The 20,000-nt window shown below is 49.2% G+C and overlaps 2 non-coding genes and 1 pseudogene across 2 annotated transcripts; all 3 read right to left on the bottom strand.

Annotated features, from left to right (window-relative positions):
- The window catches only part of LOC148279017 (large subunit ribosomal RNA), a 7,947-nt pseudogene extending 1,892 nt beyond the window's left edge, over positions 1-6,055 (bottom strand).
- Positions 6,056-6,380: 325 nt separating this feature from the next.
- On the bottom strand, positions 6,381-6,542 carry LOC148279016 (5.8S ribosomal RNA). Its single transcript, XR_015823007.1, has one exon. It is a non-coding gene; the product is annotated as a 5.8S ribosomal RNA (ribosomal RNA).
- Positions 6,543-6,830: 288 nt separating this feature from the next.
- On the bottom strand, positions 6,831-8,770 carry LOC148279015 (small subunit ribosomal RNA). The gene has a single exon (XR_015823008.1). It is a non-coding gene; the product is annotated as a small subunit ribosomal RNA (ribosomal RNA).
- Between the last annotated feature and the right edge of the window lie 11,230 nt (positions 8,771-20,000).

Below are 20,000 nucleotides of genomic sequence, written 5' to 3'. Positions count from 1 at the left end.
TTCCTTCTTCCTACCTCTGTGTCAAAAATCCTCTCTCGTGAGACGGTGAAGCCTTTCTTCACGAGAGCCGCCGCTATGACCGAGGCCACCGCATCGTGGCGCAGAACTCTGCCGCCGTGCGTCTTAAAGCACACTTGTACTACATGTGCGGCGGTCTCAGTCGCGTTGCAGCCTGCTCTGCAATTAATATTTTGGTTCTCCCGTCTTCCGCGGGTCGTTCTGACCCGCGTAGGGAGGGTATTAATTCGAACATGAAGATTTTGGACATACTCGCGTCCTGGGACAGCGAGACATCCCGAGCATACCCAAGCAGTCGAAGCGGATACATTGGAAGCCTCTCTAAGTTCATAACCGTCATTAGAACTGTAGAGCAGGGATTTCCAATAACTTTGTATTTTATTAGTTTTATCATAGAGTATACCATTTTTGGTGAGGGCTTTCTCTGCCCTAAGGATCCTTGATTGGACATAGTCCGAGTTGTGTGCTACTCGAGCCGCCTGAAAATTCGAGTGCTGAAGAGCCCTGAATCTATTGAATATCATGCAGGGTATGGAGAGACCGAGACATGGGATACCCAGCCCTCCGTCTCTCACCGCTGCATGGAAAAACGCTATGGGAACGTCTTTAGGTAGTCTAAGCCACTCTCTGACTTTCTTCCGTATCATGATATCCAAACCCTTCAGGAGGATTCCACTGCTTTTGCCCAGAACAAACTGATGGAACAAACGCGGAAGCAAGAAGCTCCGCAATGCCATCAGTCGTTGCTGAGGCTTGAGAGGTGCCCTCGATAGCCTCTCGAGGATGGTCTTCAGAGAGAACCCCGCGTGCTGCGCCCCAGTGGAATCAAACACCACTCCCAGGTACTTCCATCGAGACAGAGTACCCAGTCGCGGGATGACCCCACCGGTGCGAGACCGGAATACGCCCTCCTCTGATACCTTGAACGTTTTCCGCTTCCTGTTGGGCTCCAGGGACAGCACCGCACTCTTGTGCGCGTTCAGGTTCAAGCCATAGGTGTCGGCTTCTTCCTCAAAAGCAGTTATTGCTTCCTGCAGACCCCATGGTGTGGTGGCGAACAGCAGCACGTCGTCCGCATACGCGAACGCCGAGAGCCGCAGCCCCAAGAAGTCTACAGAAACCTCCTTCGGGAGTTTGTTCAATACCCGGTCTATTACCAGAGAGAAAAGGAGTGTTGATAAGGGGTCTCCTTGTCTTACTCCCTGCTGACTCCTGAAAAGTGGTGAGTTTTTACCATGAAGGTGAAAAGATGTGCTACTATTAGCATATAGGCGTTGTATATAATTGGAAAATTGAGCCGGCAAGCCGGTCGACTTTACTGCATGTAATAAGCCTTCATGGGAGACAGAATCGTACGCCTTTGCCATGTCCAAAGAGGCCATGAACATCGGTTTCAGATTCCGCCTCGATTCATTAAGCAGTGAACTTAGCACGGAAATATTTTCCGCACAGCCATCGTCGAAACATCGCTGGCGGGGGTCAATTAGCCGCAGCTTGAGTAATCGAGTGGCTAGGATCTTGTGGAAATGCCTCACGATTACGGATGAGATTGAAATAGGGCGGTAATCCGAAGGTTGCCCTGTGCCTCCTTTCTTGGGCACGAAGATGGTTCTACTCGCTAAGGCGGAGATGGGAAATCCGCCGACAGCGAGTACGATGTTGAACAACATACAAACAACATCGGGTGGTACCGCTCTCCAGCTCCTTGGCGAGACCTTGTCAGGGCCTGCCGCTGAAGTTAGCGCTACTCTCCCGTCGTACACCTCACGTCTTGAGACAGGTCTCCACAGACTAGCCAAGCCTTCTTTCTCACGGTAGATCAGCTCGTGGGGGCTGGCTACCAGAACTTTCGATTGTTGGGTGACCACTGCCGACCAGTACTCAACCATACTCTCGTACGGCGGTAGTGCTGGATCGGACTCGGTCACCGCCTCGCCGTCCAGAATAGCTTTCACGCAGCGCGACATGTTTGATCTAAACATACTCTGCGTGTCTGCATACTCTTTGTTGCGACGAGCACGTCTACTCATTCCGGCTGACTCGACATTGGTGGCTCGGGGAGCGGAAGGATTACCAGACGGTTGTGGAAATATGCCACTTAGCCATTCAGACAACGCTGAGAAGATTGTTGCTTGATCGGCGTTATTCGCTACGGATCTGCCGATTGCAACTAATTCTGGAATTTTGAAACATTCATTTGGGGCTGATGAGAGTACGTCGGCCAAACGTACTATCTCATCTACAATTGAGTCGCTTCTATCATTTGAACTGCTTGTCTCGAGATGCGAGGTAGAGTCGGATACATTATCTTCATGGACCAGGCGCTCATCTTCGTGGGGGTCCCCTGACGAGCCAGCCACCTGCACGCTCAGCTCCGCTATGTACCTCAGCACCGCGGACTTGTGCCCGGCCTTACGCCGTTGGCCTTTAACAGCCTCCAGCGATCGGCCGGGACACTTGTCCGTCAGATACGTTAGCAACTGCGGAACATTGCTTATTGTGCCGATGGCCTCCTGCTTCGCCAGAAGATCGCTCTCCTCTGCGGACCATCGAGCTTTCACTGGAAGCTGCACTTCAGCTTCGAAGTCCTCTGGGTGAGCACGACGTCGATGAACGCCAAGTCCAATTTGGGAATCGAATGAGCGATTGCAACTGTGACAGATGAAATTTGTTTGGTCGCTGACAACTGCGACTTCTCCAGCTTGGGCGGACTGGCGGTGACTCCTGGTCATGTGGGTTCTCAAACCACGTTGAGAGCGTAAAACAGCTCGGCACACGGGACAGACATGCGCCTCGCTTTCATCATTTTCCGGACGGTTCGGGTGCGTCCGGTCACCAAGCCGAAGTGTTGGCGGGGCAGGCCGTTCTGGCTGCCCCGAATTAAGGCTCGTCCGAGGCTCGTTTTGATTGTTCATACCAACACAATAAAGGGCGATGGGCTGGCAACCCAACGCCCCTGGGTTTCTGCCCCTTACCCATATTTCAATTCTAATTCGCTGCGGAGTGACTCGGGTTACACCCTGTCTCGAGGACAGGGTACATGGGGGGCCAGTTGCAAAGGCGAAGGGGTTCCGTGTTCATTGCCCCTCACTAAAGTGACAGTCAGACGTCCACTGCATGTAAAACATGGGGACCACTCTGCTCGCTCATTGCTTGTAGTACCCTTCTCGTCCTCCGCAGCCTCTCTTGACTCCCACTTTATCCGGGCTTGTCACCGGCGCGGCACACAAAAGTCGACAAGTTGTAGACGTCCACTGTTAAGAGAGTCATAGTTACTCCCGCCGTTTACCCGCGCTTAATTGAATTTCTTCACATTGACATTCAGAGCACTGGGCAGAAATCACATTGCGTCAACACCCGCGAGGGCCATCGCAATGCTTTGTTTTAATTAGACAGTCGGATTCTCCTTGTCCGTGCCAGTTCTGAGTTGACCGTCGTCCGGCGGTCGTACAGGTCACCGGGCGTGCGCGAACACGCCGGTGCCACACAGCGAGGAAGATCCGAGGGGTGGCCAAGGCGAGGCGCCGGGTGACGGAGATCCACACCCGCGAGGCACCCGAAGGGCACCGCGCGGGGAGACCCCGCCCGGCTTCCACGTCTCGGCCGATGACCTCTTCCCGACCAGGCCCGACACGCCACGGCCCTCAGAGCCAATCCTTATCCCGAAGTTACGGATCCAACTTGCCGACTTCCCTTACCTACATTATTCTATCGGCTAGAGGCTCTTCACCTTGGAGACCTGCTGCGGATATGGGTACGAGCCGGCGCGACATCTCCGCGTATCCCTCACCTGAATTTTCAAGGTCCGAGGGGCCGATCCGGACACCGCCGCATCGGCGATGCTCTTCGCGTCCCGAGCCCTATCTCCCCGCTATGGGATTCCAGGGCGCTCGAACGCTCAGGCAGAAAAGATAACTCTCTCCGGATCTCCCGTCGGCGTCTTCAGGCCACTTTGGGTTACCCCGACGAACTCTCTTGCGAGGGAACGATTTTTAAGACGGTTCCGCAGCCGGGTTCCGGAACTGCAACCGGATTCCCTTTCGCCCGACGGGTGTGATATTATTATAATGTATATATATAACTTTACACCATCATCAACATCGGATTTCTCCTAGGGCTTAGGATCGACTAACTCGCGTGCAACGGCTGTTAACGCGAAACCCTTCTCCACATCAGCCCTCAAGGACCTCGCTTGAGTATTTGCTACTACCACCAAGATCTGCGCCGACGGAGGCTCCAGGCGGGCTCACGCCCAGACCCTTCTGCGCACACCGCCGCGGCCATCCTACTCGTCGCGGCTTCAAAACGATCGCACGGCACGAGACCGCACGAACGTCCCGCTTGCCTGCGACGGTCGAGTATAGGCTGAACGCTACAGCGCCATCCATTTTCAGGGCTGGTTGCTTCGGCAGGTGAGTTGTTACACACTCCTTAGCGGATTCCGACTTCCATGGCCACCGTCCTGCTGTCATGAGCGACCAACGCCTTTTATGGTCTCCGATGAGCGTTCATTGGGCGCCTTAACTCGACGTTTGGTTCATCCCACAGCGCCAGTTCTGCTTACCAAAATTGGCCCACTTGGCACTCCCATCCGAGCTCCTACTTCATCTTCGAGCAAGAAGGAGATCTCACCCATTTAAAGTTTGAGAATAGGTTGAGGCCATTTCGGCCCCAATGCCTCTAATCATTCGCTTTACCGGATGAGACTGTCAGAATGGCGGAATAAATTCCGTCATGTTTCTCGAGCGCCAGCTATCCTGAGGGAAACTTCGGATGGAACCAGCTATTAGATAGTTCGATTAGTCTTTCGCCCCTATACCCAGTTCGGACGATCGATTTGCACGTCAGAATCGCTTCGGTCCTCCATCAGGGTTTCCCCTGACTTCGACCTGACCAGGCATAGTTCACCATCTTTCGGGTCCCAGCGTGTACGCTCTCAGTGCGTCTCGATAATCGCACGGGGGCTTTCTCGAAACGCCTCGGGAATGCGGCGGGGCGTCTGACGACGCCCGCGCATCTTCCCTGCGGCCGGCTCGAGGCCGACCTTTCACTTTCATTTCGCCTCTGGGTTTATCAGTGTTCCCGATGACTCGCGCACATGCTAGACTCCTTGGTCCGTGTTTCAAGACGGGTCCTGTGAGTGCCCAAAACAAAACCACCGCCGACCGGGACGCGTCCCGTCCGAGAGCGCGCCACTAGCCACGGACATCCGAAACGCGACACCCGCGACGCACTGGGCGCCGGGGGCCACGAGAAGGAAGCCGCTGTGACGCGACGGACGCCCTCCGAAGGGGCGGACGCGATCCTCGTTCTCTACCGTCGCTTTAAAACTCGCCCCGGCCGTGGACGCCGCGGCTCCGCCCCGCGGAGCGAGGCGGGACAGCCGCACGGCGCATTCGACCGAGGCGCAACGGGTCGCGGTGTTATACTGAGAGAGAAGTGCACGCGCTCCGGGAGCCCGGCTGCGCACCCGGACACCCCCCGCCCCGACAACGAGTGCCGAAGGGCGGAGGTGTGCGCCGGGACGCGGGCTCCGACGGAAGACACGATGAATCTCTCCGTTCGCTCGTTTGAGTTCCACAGGTTTACCCCTGAACGGTTTCACGTACTCTTTAACTCTCTCTTCAAAGTTCTTTTCAACTTTCCCTCACGGTACTTGTTCGCTATCGGTCTCGTGGTAGTATTTAGCCTTAGATGGAGTTTACCACCCACTTAGGGCTGCACTCTCAAGCAACCCGACTCTGGGGAGAGAGACCGTCGCGGCCGGCTACCGTCACCACGGGCCTGGCACCCTCTGCGGGTAAGCGGGCCCCGTTCAAGATGAACTTGGACAGGCAGCCGTGACTAATGACCGCGCGTGTATATATTACTCTCCTCCCTAACGCTACATTTCCCGGCGGCCCGCCTGGGCCGCAGGATTCAGCGCTGGGCTCTTCCCGTTTCGCTCGCCGCTACTCGGGGAATCCTCGTTAGTTTCTTTTCCTCCGCTTACTGATATGCTTAAGTTCGGCGGGTGATCTCTCCTGATTTGAGGTCGACAACAAAAAAAAATTCATATATATATATAAATATACATATATATGAATAATGTAAACGCTCTCCGGTTTCGCACGGTACCCGCGCGCGACGCAGAGCGCGAAGAAACGCCCCCGCGCGCCGGCCCGTGAGGACCGGCGGCGGGTTTCACAGCGTCGTCGCTAGCTCGAAAAGCGTCTCGGGGGGGACCGAGAGAGCGCGCCAAGTCAAATTTAACCGGACGTCCGTCCGGCGCTCGCGCGCCGGCGGACGACAGACCGGCAACACTCTCGCCGAATCTTCTCTCCGAAGAGAGAAGACGGCGAAGTCTGGTCGCATTGTGTGCGCGACCCTCAAACAGGAGTGGTCCGTCGACAAACTAAGTCTTGCTCGGACCGCAATGTGCGTTCGAAATGTCGATGCTCATGTGTCCTGCAGTTCACACTCTGACGCGCATTTAGCTGCGTTCTTCATCGACCCACGAGCCGAGTGATCCGCCGTTCAGGGTAATAGTGTTTTATGATATATATATATATATATATATATTGTTTATCGGTTGCGTTTTTTTTCTTTTTTCTCTATCGGAAAAAAAATTACATTTTTCACAGAATATAGCCGGACGCGGGAATCGGGCCGACAGACCCGCCTCCCGCGACACCGGCAGTCCGCGGTTCGCGGCGGCGCCCTAGGGCGAAATTCCGCCGCAGTGTTTGCTTATTTTGCGCTCTGCGCGTGTGTATAAATATATTTATACTATATAAAAGAATGAAAATTCATTTTATATTATATTTCACAGGAAATGATCCTTCCGCAGGTTCACCTACGGAAACCTTGTTACGACTTTTACTTCCTCTAAATGATCAAATTCGGTCAAACTTTCCGACGCGTCGGATGCCCGAGACGAGCTTCCGCGCACCAGTCCGAAGACCTCACCAAATCATCCATCGGTAGTAGCGACGGGCGGTGTGTACAAAGGGCAGGGACGCAATCAACGCGAGCTGGTGACTCGCTTTTACTAGGAATTCCTCGTTCATGGGGGAGAATTGCAAACCCCAATCCCTATCACGAAGGGGTTTCATCGGGTTACCCGGGCCGTTAGGCCAAGGAGGACACGCTGATCCCTTCAGTGTAGCGCGCGTGCGGCCCAGGACATCTAAGGGCATCACAGACCTGCTATTGCTCAATCTCGTGCGGCTATATATACCGCCGGTCCCTCTAAGAAGATTTTCATTGTACGCCGGTAGTGAAGACCGCGAAACACACTTCCGCGACGCGAACGCCGCAAGATGCGCGCCCGCGGACTCCTGTGATACCGGTTGCACGTCTATTTAATAGGCTAGAGTTACGTTCGTTACCGGAATTAACCTGACAAATCGCTCCACCAACTAAGAGCGGCCATGCACCACCACCCACCGAATCGAGAAAGAGCTGTTAATCCGTCAATCCTTCCAGTGTCCGGGCCTGGTGAGTTTTCCCGTGTTGAGTCGAATTAAGCCGCAGGCTCCACTCCTGGTGGTGCCCTTCCGTCAATTCCTTTAAGTTTCAGCTTTGCAACCATACTCCCCCCGGAGCCCGAAAGCTTTGGTTTCCCGGGAGCTGCCCACCGGGTTAAAATTATGAAACTTCGGCGGATCGCTGGCTGGCATCATTTATGGTTAGAACTACAGCGGTATCTAATCGCCTTCGAACCTCTAACTTTCGTTCTTGATTAATGAAAACACCTTTGGCAAATGCTTTCGCTTTAGTCCGTCTTGCGACGATCCAAGAATTTCACCTCTAACGTCGCAATACGAATGCCCCCAGTTGTCCCTATTAATCATTACCTCTGGTATCAGAAAGCCAACAAAACAGAACCGAGGTCCTATTCTATTATTCCATGCGTACAATATTCAGGCAAGTGTTAGCCCGCTTTGAGCACTCTAATTTGTTCAAAGTAAACAGCCGCGACGGCCCGCCTCGGCGCGCGGCCGCCCGCGAGGACGACCGCAACACACTGGCGGTGGACGCACCGGCGAGAAGCCCCGCAGACGTGCCTGTCGTACCGCATTCGGTAGACCGACACCGCAGGACACAATTTCAACTACGAGCTTTTTAACCGCAACAACTTTAGTATATGCTATTGGAGCTGGAATTACCGCGGCTGCTGGCACCAGACTTGCCCTCCAATGGATCCTCGTTAAAGGATTTAAAGTGTAATCATTCCGATCACGAGGCCTCGGACGAGTCCCGTATCGTTATTTTTCGTCACTACCTCCCCGTGCCGGGAGTGGGTAATTTGCGCGCCTGCTGCCTTCCGTGGATGTGGTAGCCGTTTCTCAGGCTCCCTCTCCGGAATCGAACCCTGATTCCCCGTTACCCGTGACAACCATGGTAGTCGCATAAACTACCATCGACAGTTGATAAGGCAGACATTTGAAAGATGCGTCGCCGGTGCTAGACCGTGCGATCAGCACAAAGTTATCTAGAATCATCTCGAATGGCGACGGACGGGGCGCGAACCCCGCCGCCGATTGGTTTTTGATCTAATAAAAGCATCCCTCCCGTTGCCGGTCAGGACCTCGTTTGCATGTATTAGCTCTAGAATTGCCACAGTTATCCAAGTAACTATGTACGATCTAAGGAACCAAAACTGATATATTGAGCCATTCGCGGTTTCACCTTAATTCGGCTTTTACTGAGACTTGCATGGCTTAGTCTTTGAGACAAGCATATGATTACTGGCAGGATCAACCAGGGAGCTGTTCATTTCTATATCGCTCCAGGATACGAAGGGCGTCTGAGGCGCGACGGAGTCACCCGCCGCGACACGCTCTTTATGTTCGCACCTATATAACTCACATTCTCGCTCGCTCGAGTTTGCACTCTCGCGATTCACGAGTCTGTTCGTTTTACTTTTAAATTCACTTTTTAACAAGTGAACGCTGGACCTGACGAGACGGACCACATGGATCTTCTCTTTGGCCAAAAATTTAATTCCCTTTCGTCAAATATTAACGTACGAGAGCGCACGCCTTCGGCGCGGCAATAGTGGGGACGTGGATTAGAATCCTACGACCGTTCTCGTTTTTGTTCACGGTGTTCTCTGCTTGCGCGGAACTCCAGAGTTTGTAACACGGGCGAAGTGCAATGCTCGCTCAGCCGCACAAAGGAGCTGAACGGCCACACGACGTTGATTTTCGCAAATGTAAAGCCGGCGCGGCATATCGGCCGCCGCAATGTGCGAACGCGGTGAAAAATGTATTTTAGCTAACGCCATGAGAGACGCGCATAATATACGTACGGCGACGGGTGTCGGCGTCTCGCACGCCGGGCCGCCAGCCATGCGGGGAGCCTACGCGCGTTTCAGGCGAAACGTAAATGAGCCGATGGGTAAAACGCGCGGTACGGTCGGGACTTGGCAAATTCTGCGAGATGATTTTATTTTTTCTTTTCTTTTTTCGTTTGAGAAGACGAATATGGAAAGAGATTATGATTGAAAAATTAGACTTATAATTTGGGTAGGAAATATTTTTGTTTTTTTTTTTTATTTTTTATTTTTTATTTTTTTTTTTATTTCACATTCACATTTGGATCGGAAGGAGGGACGAAATAAAAATCGGCGGGGGTGCATTTCGGATCGTCGCTCGGTGGAAATATTCGATAAACGAAAAATTTAAGTTTCACGCGGAGCGCGCTCGCGACCGCCGCGAGACGTCTCGCCGGGAGGGGGCCTCGTTCTCGCATTAAAACTCGGCGAGAGGGTATAAAATATTTCTAAGTTTTTTTGTTTTTTTTTTTTTTTTTAATTTCACATTCACTTTTGAATCGGAAGGAGGAACGAAATAAAAATCGGCGGGGGTGCATTTCGGATCGTCGCTCGGTGGAAATATTCGATAAACGAAAAATTTAAGTTTCACGCGGAGCGCGCTCGCGACCGCCGCGAGACGTCTCGCCGGGAGGGGGCCTCGTTCTCGCATTAAAACTCGGCGAGAGGGTATAAATTATTTCTAAGTTTTTTTTTTTTTTTTTTTTTTTTAATTTCACATTCACTTTCGAATCGGAAGGAGGAACGAAATAAAAATCGGCGGGGGTGCATTTCGGATCGTCGCTCGGTGGAAATATTCGATAAACGAAAAATTTAAGTTTCACGCGGAGCGCGCTCGCGACCGCCGCGAGACGTCTCGCCGGGAGGGGGCCTCGTTCTCGCATTAAAACTCGGCGAGAGGGTATAAATTATTTCTAAGTTTTTTTGTTTTTTTTTTTTTTTTAAATTTCACATTCACTTTTGAATCGGAAGGAGGAACGAAATAAAAATCGGCGGGGGTGCATTTCGGATCGTCGCTCGGTGGAAATATTCGATAAACGAAAAATTTAAGTTTCACGCGGAGCGCGCTCGCGACCGCCGCGAGACGTCTCGCCGGGAGGGGGCCTCGTTCTCGCATTAAAACTCGGCGAGAGGGTATAAAATATTTCTAAGTTTTTTTGTTTTTTTTTTTTTTTTAATTTCACATTCACTTTCGAATCGGAAGGAGGAACGAAATAAAAATCGGCGGGGGTGCATTTCGGATCGTCGCTCAGTGAAGTAAACGAAAAATTTAAGTTTCACGCGGAGCGCGCTCGCGACCGCCGCGAGACGTCTCGCCGGGAGGGGGCCTCGTTCTCGCATTAAAACTCGGCGAGAGGGTATAAATTATTTCTAAGTTTTTTTTTTTTTTTTTTTTTTAATTTCACATTCACTTTCGAATCGGAAGGAGGAACGAAATAAAAATCGGCGGGGGTGCATTTCGGATCGTCGCTCGGTGGAAATATTCGATAAACGAAAAATTTAAGTTTCACGCGGAGCGCGCTCGCGACCGCCGCGAGACGTCTCGCCGGGAGGGGGCCTCGTTCTCGCATTAAAACTCGGCGAGAGGGTATAAATTATTTCTAAGTTTTAATTTTTTTTTTTTTTTTTTAATTTCACATTCACTCTTGAATCGGAAGGAGGAACGAAATAAAAATCGGCGGGGGTGCATTTCGGATCATCGCTCAGTGAAGTAAGCGAAAAATTTAAGTTTCACGCGGAGCGCGCTCGCGACCGCCGCGAGACGTCTCGCCGGGAGGGGGCCTCGTTCTCGCATTAAAACTCGGCGAGAGGGTATAAATTATTTCTAAGTTTTAATTTTTTTTTTTTTTTTTAATTTCACATTCACTTTCGAATCGGAAGGAGGAACGAAATAAAAATCGGCGGGGGTGCATTTCGGATCGTCGCTCGGTGGAAATATTCGATAAACGAAAAATTTAAGTTTCACGCGGAGCGCGCTCGCGACCGCCGCGAGACGTCTCGCCGGGAGGGGGCCTCGTTCTCGCATTAAAACTCGGCGAGAGGGTATAAAATATTTCTAAGTTTTTTTGTTTTTTTTTTTTTTTTTAATTTCACATTCACTTTCGAATCGGAAGGAGGAACGAAATAAAAATCGGCGGGGGTGCATTTCGGATCGTCGCTCAGTGAAGTAAACGAAAAATTTAAGTTTCACGCGGAGCGCGCTCGCGACCGCCGCGAGACGTCTCGCCGGGAGGGGGCCTCGTTCTCGCATTAAAACTCGGCGAGAGGGTATAAAATATTTCTAAGTTTTTTTGTTTTTTTTTTTTTTTTTAATTTCACATTCACTTTCGAATCGGAAGGAGGAACGAAATAAAAATCGGCGGGGGTGCATTTCGGATCGTCGCTCGGTGGAAATATTCGATAAACGAAAAATTTAAGTTTCACGCGGAGCGCGCTCGCGACCGCCGCGAGACGTCTCGCCGGGAGGGGGCCTCGTTCTCGCATTAAAACTCGGCGAGAGGGTATAAATTATTTCTAAGTTTTTTTTTTTTTTTTTTTTTTTTAATTTCACATTCACTTTCGAATCGGAAGGAGGAACGAAATAAAAATCGGCGGGGGTGCATTTCGGATCGTCGCTCGGTGGAAATATTCGATAAACGAAAAATTTAAGTTTCACGCGGAGCGCGCTCGCGACCGCCGCGAGACGTCTCGCCGGGAGGGGGCCTCGTTCTCGCATTAAAACTCGGCGAGAGGGTATAAAATATTTCTAAGTTTTTTTGTTTTTTTTTTTTTTTTTAATTTCACATTCACTTTCCGAATCCGGAAGGAGGAACGAAATAAAAATCGGCGGGGGTGCATTTCGGATCGTCGCTCAGTGAAGTAAACGAAAAATTTAAGTTTCACGCGGAGCGCGCTCGCGACCGCCGCGAGACGTCTCGCCGGGAGGGGGCCTCGTTCTCGCATTAAAACTCGGCGAGAGGGTATAAAATATTTCTAAGTTTTTTTGTTTTTTTTTTTTTTTTTAATTTCACATTCACTTTTGAATCGGAAGGAGGAACGAAATAAAAATCGGCGGGGGTGCATTTCGGATCGTCGCTCAGTGAAGTAAACGAAAAATTTAAGTTTCACGCGGAGCGCGCTCGCGACCGCCGCGAGACGTCTCGCCGGGAGGGGGCCTCGTTCTCGCATTAAAACTCGGCGAGAGGGTATAAAATATTTCTAAGTTTTTTTGTTTTTTTTTTTTTTTTTAATTTCACATTCACTTTCGAATCGGAAGGAGGAACGAAATAAAAATCGGCGGGGGTGCATTTCGGATCGTCGCTCGGTGGAAATATTCGATAAACGAAAAATTTAAGTTTCACGCGGAGCGCGCTCGCGACCGCCGCGAGACGTCTCGCCGGGAGGGGGCCTCGTTCTCGCATTAAAACTCGGCGAGAGGGTATAAATTATTTCTAAGTTTTAATTTTTTTTTTTTTTTTTAATTTCACATTCACTTTCGAATCGGAAGGAGGAACGAAATAAAAATCGGCGGGGGTGCATTTCGGATCGTCGCTCGGTGGAAATATTCGATAAACGAAAAATTTAAGTTTCACGCGGAGCGCGCTCGCGACCGCCGCGAGACGTCTCGCCGGGAGGGGGCCTCGTTCTCGCATTAAAACTCGGCGAGAGGGTATAAAATATTTCTAAGTTTTAATTTTTTTTTTTTTTTTTTAATTTCACATTCACTCTTGAATCGGAAGGAGGAACGAAATAAAAATCGGCGGGGGTGCATTTCGGATCATCGCTCAGTGAAGTAAGCGAAAAATTTAAGTTTCACGCGGAGCGCGCTCGCGACCGCCGCGAGACGTCTCGCCGGGAGGGGGCCTCGTTCTCGCATTAAAACTCGGCGAGAGGGTATAAAATATTTCTAAGTTTTTTTGTTTTTTTTTTTTTTTTTAATTTCACATTCACTTTCGAATCGGAAGGAGGAACGAAATAAAAATCGGCGGGGGTGCATTTCGGATCGTCGCTCAGTGAAGTAAACGAAAAATTTAAGTTTCACGCGGAGCGCGCTCGCGACCGCCGCGAGACGTCTCGCCGGGAGGGGGCCTCGTTCTCGCATTAAAACTCGGCGAGAGGGTATAAAATATTTCCAAGTTTTTTTGTTTTTTTTTTTTTTTTTAATTTCACATTCACTTTCGAATCGGAAGGAGGAACGAAATAAAAATCGGCGGGGGTGCATTTCGGATCGTCGCTCGGTGGAAATATTCGATAAACGAAAAATTTAAGTTTCACGCGGAGCGCGCTCGCGACCGCCGCGAGACGTCTCGCCGGGAGGGGGCCTCGTTCTCGCATTAAAACTCGGCGAGAGGGTATAAATTATTTCTAAGTTTTAATTTTTTTTTTTTTTTTTTAATTTCACATTCACTTTCGAATCGGAAGGAGGAACGAAATAAAAATCGGCGGGGGTGCATTTCGGATCGTCGCTCGGTGGAAATATTCGATAAACGAAAAATTTAAGTTTCACGCGGAGCGCGCTCGCGACCGCCGCGAGACGTCTCGCCGGGAGGGGGCCTCGTTCTCGCATTAAAACTCGGCGAGAGGGTATAAAATATTTCTAAGTTTTAATTTTTTTTTTTTTTTTTTAATTTCACATTCACTCTTGAATCGGAAGGAGGAACGAAATAAAAATCGGCGGGGGTGCATTTCGGATCATCGCTCAGTGAAGTAAGCGAAAAATTTAAGTTTCACGCGGAGCGCGCTCGCGACCGCCGCGAGACGTCTCGCCGGGAGGGGGCCTCGTTCTCGCATTAAAACTCGGCGAGAGGGTATAAAATATTTCTAAGTTTTTTTGTTTTTTTTTTTTTTTTTAATTTCACATTCACTTTCGAATCGGAAGGAGGAACGAAATAAAAATCGGCGGGGGTGCATTTCGGATCGTCGCTCAGTGAAGTAAACGAAAAATTTAAGTTTCACGCGGAGCGCGCTCGCGACCGCCGCGAGACGTCTCGCCGGGAGGGGGCCTCGTTCTCGCATTAAAACTCGGCGAGAGGGTATAAAATATTTCCAAGTTTTTTTGTTTTTTTTTTTTTTTTTAATTTCACATTCACTTTCGAATCGGAAGGAGGAACGAAATAAAAATCGGCGGGGGTGCATTTCGGATCGTCGCTCGGTGGAAATATTCGATAAACGAAAAATTTAAGTTTCACGCGGAGCGCGCTCGCGACCGCCGCGAGACGTCTCGCCGGGAGGGGGCCTCGTTCTCGCATTAAAACTCGGCGAGAGGGTATAAATTATTTCTAAGTTTTAATTTTTTTTTTTTTTTTTTAATTTCACATTCACTTTCGAATCGGAAGGAGGAACGAAATAAAAATCGGCGGGGGTGCATTTCGGATCGTCGCTCGGTGGAAATATTCGATAAACGAAAAATTTAAGTTTCACGCGGAGCGCGCTCGCGACCGCCGCGAGACGTCTCGCCGGGAGGGGGCCTCGTTCTCGCATTAAAACTCGGCGAGAGGGTATAAAATATTTCTAAGTTTTTTTGTTTTTTTTTTTTTTTTTAATTTCACATTCACTTTTGAATCGGAAGGAGGAACGAAATAAAAATCGGCGGGGGTGCATTTCGGATCGTCGCTCAGTGAAGTAAACGAAAAATTTAAGTTTCACGCGGAGCGCGCTCGCGACCGCCGCGAGACGTCTCGCCGGGAGGGGGCCTCGTTCTCGCATTAAAACTCGGCGAGAGGGTATAAAATATTTCTAAGTTTTTTTGTTTTTTTTTTTTTTTTTAATTTCACATTCACTTTCGAATCGGAAGGAGGAACGAAATAAAAATCGGCGGGGGTGCATTTCGGATCGTCGCTCAGTGAAGTAAACGAAAAATTTAAGTTTCACGCGGAGCGCGCTCGCGACCGCCGCGAGACGTCTCGCCGGGAGGGGGCCTCGTTCTCGCATTAAAACTCGGCGAGAGGGTATAAATTATTTCTAAGTTTTAATTTATTTTTTTTTTTTTTAATTTCACATTCACTCTTGAATCGGAAGGAGGAACGAAATAAAAATCGGCGGGGGTGCATTTCGGATCATCGCTCAGTGAAGTAAGCGAAAAATTTAAGTTTCACGCGGAGCGCGCTCGCGACCGCCGCGAGACGTCTCGCCGGGAGGGGGCCTCGTTCTCGCATTAAAACTCGGCGAGAGGGTATAAATTATTTCTAAGTTTTAATTTTTTTTTTTTTTTTTTAATTTCACATTCACTTTCGAATCGGAAGGAGGAACGAAATAAAAATCGGCGGGGTGCATTTCGGATCGTCGCTCGGTGGAAATATTCGATAAACGAAAAATTTAAGTTTCACGCGGAGCGCGCTCGCGACCGCCGCGAGACGTCTCGCCGGGAGGGGGCCTCGTTCTCGCATTAAAACTCGGCGAGAGGGTATAAAATATTTCTAAGTTTTTTGTTTTTTTTTTTTTTTTAATTTCACATTCACTTTCGAATCGGAAGGAGGAACGAAATAAAAATCGGCGGGGGTGCATTTCGGATCGTCGCTCAGTGAAGTAAACGAAAAATTTAAGTTTCACGCGGAGCGCGCTCGCGACCGCCGCGAGACGTCTCGCCGGGAGGGGGCCTCGTTCTCGCATTAAAACTCGGCGAGAGGGTATAAAATATTTCTAAGTTTTTTTGTTTTTTTTTTTTTTTTAATTTCACATTCACTTTCGAATCGGAAGGAGGAACGAAATAAAAATCGGCGGGGGTGCATTTCGGATCGTCGCTCAGTGAAGTAAACGAAAAATTTAAGTTTCACGCGGAGCGCGCTCGCGACCGCCGCGAGACGTCTCGCCGGGAGGGGGCCTCGTTCTCGCATTAAAACTCGGCGAGAGGGTATAAAATATTTCCAAGTTTTTTTGTTTTTTTTTTTTTTTTTAATTTCACATTCACTTTCGAATCGGAAGGAGGAACGAAATAAAAATCGGCGGGGGTGCATTTCGGATCGTCGCTCGGTGGAAATATTCGATAAACGAAAAATTTAAGTTTCACGCGGAGCGCGCTCGCGACCGCCGCGAGACGTCTCGCCGGGAGGGGGCCTCGTTCTCGCATTAAAACTCGGCGAGAGGGTATAAATTATTTCTAAGTTTTAATTTTTTTTTTTTTTTTTTAATTTCACATTCACTTTCGAATCGGAAGGAGGAACGAAATAAAAATCGGCGGGGGTGCATTTCGGATCGTCGCTCGGTGGAAATATTCGATAAACGAAAAATTTAAGTTTCACGCGGAGCGCGCTCGCGACCGCCGCGAGACGTCTCGCCGGGAGGGGGCCTCGTTCTCGCATTAAAACTCGGCGAGAGGGTATAAAATATTTCTAAGTTTTTTTGTTTTTTTTTTTTTTTTTAATTTCACATTCACTTTTGAATCGGAAGGAGGAACGAAATAAAAATCGGCGGGGGTGCATTTCGGATCGTCGCTCAGTGAAGTAAACGAAAAATTTAAGTTTCACGCGGAGCGCGCTCGCGACCGCCGCGAGACGTCTCGCCGGGAGGGGGCCTCGTTCTCGCATTAAAACTCGGCGAGAGGGTATAAAATATTTCTAAGTTTTTTTGTTTTTTTTTTTTTTTTTAATTTCACATTCACTTTCGAATCGGAAGGAGGAACGAAATAAAAATCGGCGGGGGTGCATTTCGGATCGTCGCTCAGTGAAGTAAACGAAAAATTTAAGTTTCACGCGGAGCGCGCTCGCGACCGCCGCGAGACGTCTCGCCGGGAGGGGGCCTCGTTCTCGCATTAAAACTCGGCGAGAGGGTATAAATTATTTCTAAGTTTTAATTTTTTTTTTTTTTTTTAATTTCACATTCACTCTTGAATCGGAAGGAGGAACGAAATAAAAATCGGCGGGGGTGCATTTCGGATCATCGCTCAGTGAAGTAAGCGAAAAATTTAAGTTTCACGCGGAGCGCGCTCGCGACCGCCGCGAGACGTCTCGCCGGGAGGGGGCCTCGTTCTCGCATTAAAACTCGGCGAGAGGGTATAAATTATTTCTAAGTTTTAATTTTTTTTTTTTTTTTTTAATTTCACATTCACTTTCGAATCGGAAGGAGGAACGAAATAAAAATCGGCGGGGGTGCATTTCGGATCGTCGCTCGGTGGAAATATTCGATAAACGAAAAATTTAAGTTTCACGCGGAGCGCGCTCGCGACCGCCGCGAGACGTCTCGCCGGGAGGGGGCCTCGTTCTCGCATTAAAACTCGGCGAGAGGGTATAAAATATTTCTAAGTTTTTTTGTTTTTTTTTTTTTTTTAATTTCACATTCACTTTCGAATCGGAAGGAGGAACGAAATAAAAATCGGCGGGGGTGCATTTCGGATCGTCGCTCAGTGAAGTAAACGAAAAATTTAAGTTTCACGCGGAGCGCGCTCGCGACCGCCGCGAGACGTCTCGCCGGGAGGGGGCCTCGTTCTCGCATTAAAACTCGGCGAGAGGGTATAAAATATTTCTAAGTTTTTTTGTTTTTTTTTTTTTTTTTAATTTCACATTCACTTTCGAATCGGAAGGAGGAACGAAATAAAAATCGGCGGGGGTGCATTTCGGATCGTCGCTCAGTGAAGTAAACGAAAAATTTAAGTTTCACGCGGAGCGCGCTCGCGACCGCCGCGAGACGTCTCGCCGGGAGGGGGCCTCGTTCTCGCATTAAAACTCGGCGAGAGGGTATAAATTATTTCTAAGTTTTAATTTTTTTTTTTTTTTTTTAATTTCACATTCACTTTCGAATCGGAAGGAGGAACGAAATAAAAATCGGCGGGGGTGCATTTCGGATCGTCGCTCGGTGGAAATATTCGATAAACGAAAAATTTAAGTTTCACGCGGAGCGCGCTCGCGACCGCCGCGAGACGTCTCGCCGGGAGGGGGCCTCGTTCTCGCATTAAAACTCGGCGAGAGGGTATAAAATATTTCTAAGTTTTTTTGTTTTTTTTTTTTTTTTTAATTTCACATTCACTTTTGAATCGGAAGGAGGAACGAAATAAAATCGGCGGGGGTGCATTTCGGATCGTCGCTCAGTGAAGTAAACGAAAAATTTAAGTTTCACGCGGAGCGCGCTCGCGACCGCCGCGAGACGTCTCGCCGGGAGGGGGCCTCGTTCTCGCATTAAAACTCGGCGAGAGGGTATAAAATATTTCTAAGTTTTTTTGTTTTTTTTTTTTTTTTAATTTCACATTCACTCTTGAATCGGAAGGAGGAACGAAATAAAAATCGGCGGGGGTGCATTTCGGATCATCGCTCAGTGAAGTAAGCGAAAAATTTAAGTTTCACGCGGAGCGCGCTCGCGACCGCCGCGAGACGTCTCGCCGGGAGGGGGCCTCGTTCTCGCATTAAAACTCGGCGAGAGGGTATAAATTATTTCTAAGTTTTATTTTTTTTTTTTTTTTTTTAATTTCACATTCACTTTCGAATCGGAAGGAGGAACGAAATAAAAATCGGCGGGGGTGCATTTCGGATCGTCGCTCGGTGGAAATATTCGATAAACGAAAAATTTAAGTTTCACGCGGAGCGCGCTCGCGACCGCCGCGAGACGTCTCGCCGGGAGGGGGCCTCGTTCTCGCATTAAAACTCGGCGAGAGGGTATAAAATATTTCTAAGTTTTTTTGTTTTTTTTTTTTTTTTTAATTTCACATTCACTTTCGAATCGGAAGGAGGAACGAAATAAAAATCGGCGGGGGTGCATTTCGGATCGTCGCTCAGTGAAGTAAACGAAAAATTTAAGTTTCACGCGGAGCGCGCTCGCGACCGCCGCGAGACGTCTCGCCGGGAGGGGGCCTCGTTCTCGCATTAAAACTCGGCGAGAGGGTATAAAATATTTCTAAGTTTTTTTGTTTTTTTTTTTTTTTTTAATTTCACATTCACTTTCGAATCGGAAGGAGGAACGAAATAAAAATCGGCGGGGGTGCATTTCGGATCGTCGCTCAGTGAAGTAAACGAAAAATTTAAGTTTCACGCGGAGCGCGCTCGCGACCGCCGCGAGACGTCTCGCCGGGAGGGGGCCTCGTTCTCGCATTAAAACTCGGCGAGAGGGTATAAATTATTTCTAAGTTTTAATTTTTTTTTTTTTTTTTAATTTCACATTCACTTTCGAATCGGAAGGAGGAACGAAATAAAAATCGGCGGGGGTGCATTTCGGATCGTCGCTCGGTGGAAATATTCGATAAACGAAAAATTTAAGTTTCACGCGGAGCGCGCTCGCGACCGCCGCGAGACGTCTCGCCGGGAGGGGGCCTCGTTCTCGCATTAAAACTCGGCGAGAGGGTATAAAATATTTCTAAGTTTTTTGTTTTTTTTTTTTTTTTTAATTTCACATTCACTTTTGAATCGGAAGGAGGAACGAAATAAAAATCGGCGGGGGTGCATTTATTTCGGATCGTCGCTCAGTGAAGTAAACGAAAAATTTAAGTTTCACGCGGAGCGCGCTCGCGACCGCCGCGAGACGTCTCGCCGGGAGGGGGCCTCGTTCTCGCATTAAAACTCGGCGAGAGGGTATAAAATATTTCTAAGTTTTTTTGTTTTTTTTTTTTTTTTTAATTTCACATTCACTTTCGAATCGGAAGGAGGAACGAAATAAAAATCGGCGGGGGTGCATTTCGGATCGTCGCTCAGTGAAGTAAACGAAAAATTTAAGTTTCACGCGGAGCGCGCTCGCGACCGCCGCGAGACGTCTCGCCGGGAGGGGA

Source organism: Micrasema longulum, unplaced genomic scaffold (assembly GCF_059751315.1).
Source record: "Micrasema longulum isolate JH-2025_06_02 unplaced genomic scaffold, ASM5975131v1 h1tg000781l, whole genome shotgun sequence".
NCBI lineage: Eukaryota > Metazoa > Arthropoda > Insecta > Trichoptera > Brachycentridae > Micrasema > Micrasema longulum.
The sequence above is the reverse complement of the archived record's forward strand: the minus strand, read 5'-3'. Positions and strand labels throughout refer to the sequence as shown.